Source organism: Alosa alosa, chromosome 18, assembly GCF_017589495.1.
Source record: "Alosa alosa isolate M-15738 ecotype Scorff River chromosome 18, AALO_Geno_1.1, whole genome shotgun sequence".
In the NCBI taxonomy this organism is placed as follows: Eukaryota; Metazoa; Chordata; class Actinopteri; order Clupeiformes; family Clupeidae; genus Alosa; species Alosa alosa.
The window spans coordinates 15,338,694-15,341,193 of record NC_063206.1 but is presented as its reverse complement, the minus strand read 5'-3'; the positions used below and the strand labels follow the sequence as shown (position 1 = coordinate 15,341,193).

General features: G+C 48.1%; 1 protein-coding gene across 5 annotated transcripts in view; it reads left to right on the top strand.

Moving 5' to 3' along the window:
* pde10a (phosphodiesterase 10A) overlaps nt 1-2,500 on the top strand; it is a 102,663-nt gene that overhangs the window by 60,513 nt on the left and 39,650 nt on the right. The window lies entirely within an intron of this gene.

The window sequence follows — 2,500 nt, the reverse complement described above, 5'->3', positions numbered from 1 at the left end:
TGTGTGTGTGTGTGTGGGGGCATGTCTGTAAAAGCACAAGCAAAATATTTGCAAGTCAAAACTTGCCCATTGTCGTCATCTAACAGGATGTTTGGGAATATTATTGCCCTTTAGTTATGTACTACAGACAGAGTGGTTTTGTTTCAATAGTTTTATTATTAATTTCCACGAAACCTGGAGCTTCTGCTAAAGCATAGGTCAACAGAAAGTAAACAGTAGCAAAGTGTATACATTCAAAAACATAAACAAATACAAAAATAAAATAAAAAGAGAGAAAAATGAAAATAAGAGAAAGAGATTCAAGACAATAGCAAGCAGGCTTTCTTTTGAAAACCTGTGATGAGAATCGACTCCGACTCCCAGGCTGCCCAGAGCTGTGTCCACTTTGCAGGTGCAGAGCCTCAGTCTCGCCTGCGGCCACACACATGCAGCCACCGTCCACTTCCCCCACATCTTTTCTGCTCTGAGCTTCCCTCTGCCCAATACATGTCCACCCCACAAATGGAGGGATAGCAAGAGGAAGAGAGAGAGAGAGAGCGAGAGAGAGAGGGAGGACGAGAGAGGGAGGGAGGAAGACAGAGAATGAAAAGAAGTGTGAACAGTGTGAGGGGAAAATGGAGTTGAAGAGTAAGAGAGAAGGAGAGAGATGGGAAAATAAAGTGAGAATAATAAAAGAGCTGGACAAAACAGAAAAGAACAGAGAAAGAGAATGAAAGTAAATAACTGTAATGTGAGAAAGACAGACAGAGTGCATGTGTGTGCATGTGCATGTGCGTGTCTGTGTGTGTGTGTGTGTGTGTGTGTGTGTGTGTGTGTGTGTCTGTGTGTGCATGTCCGTGCATGTGTGTGTGTGTGTGAGATAGAGGGGGGGGGGTGGACCTGTCAGGTGTTTATGGGTCATTAGATGTGCTGGAGCGGGCTGGCTTCTCTCTGGGCAGCCAGAGTGCTTCGCCGGGACCCACCACATCCATCAAGGGCCCACGGGGCTGGCGTCCGGCCCAGCCTGGCTGCTGACGTCAGAGGCGGCCCCCGGGGGCACGCAGCCGGCCAGGGGGAGGGCATAGTGATGGAGGGGCTGGGAGGGGGGCTACTGGAGTGGGAATGTGTCGCATTTTTAAAATGCGGCACGCAGCGCTGCTTGGAGGGGGGTAGACACAGACTCACCGCCCTACCCGTGCTTGTGCCCTCTTTGCCCCTATACTGACACACACACGCGCACACACACACACACACACACACACACACACACACACACACACACACACACACACACATAATTACAAATACACACATGCATACACACAAACACACACACACACACACACACACACACACACACACAAGCACACGCATACACACACACCCTATATACAGGAACACAGACACAAAAACATGTATTCACATAGTTGCATGGGCACAGACACAGGCAGTCATGCATGACAGCTCAACGTCAGACACTCACACACCAACGGATGCAAGCAGCTATGAATGCACACACAGATGTAAGCTGGCATGCACACACAAACACAAACACACACACACACACACACACACACACACACAGACTTGCATTTAGATTCATTCATGTGCACCCAGACACATGCACCTGCACAGAAGGCTGCAGTTATTTGCACAGTCAAATGCACATAGACATCCAACTGAAAAGATATACACTCACTGACTGAAGTACACATCGATGTATGCATGAAGACACACACACACACAAACACACACACACACTCATATGGACACACACACGTTTACACACTATCACTCTATCGACACTATCGACATATTCACACACACACACATATGCACGTACAAAATCACACACGCATTTACACAAAATCACACACATGCACACACAACACACACACACACACACACACACACACACACACCACTGGCTGCCTCTGTGTCGAGGGAAGGCCAGGCTAGAACAGGGATATGATCTCACCTTTACTGTCCTGTCAAATTAAGGCTGGCCTGCACGTCCCCACGGAGCCGATGCCCCCCCACCAGACCAGTCGGGCGGCCTCCACTCCCCACTCAGCCTGCTGCTGCTGCTGCCAGGCTTTTAAGGGCCGTTCCTCAGAGCCTCTTACCCCCCACCTCCCCCCACCAGCAGCTCGCTGCTCTGCTGCTCACTCGGCGAGGTCCTCTCAGCCACTACAGTGCAGCTGAAGGAAGGGATCACGCTGCAGAGATCAGGGCTTCAGTGAAAGGGATGTTGCCAAGTGAGAGTTAGAGTGACGGGGCCTAACTGCAGTTTTGTGAGAATAAAATTAAAATAAAGAATAAAATTAACCACAGTCATTTTTTTCATACTGTAGTTGCTATTATTTTATAAATTGTGTTTAGAAATATTGCTTTGCACCATTTCCTATTACTGTTTTTTATTATTTGGTGGAAAAAATATACCGGTATTTTGTGGTCACGTCAGTTAATTCCCATTGACAATGTAGCTCCTTTCCTCACCGATACCCTCCGCAAAGCACTT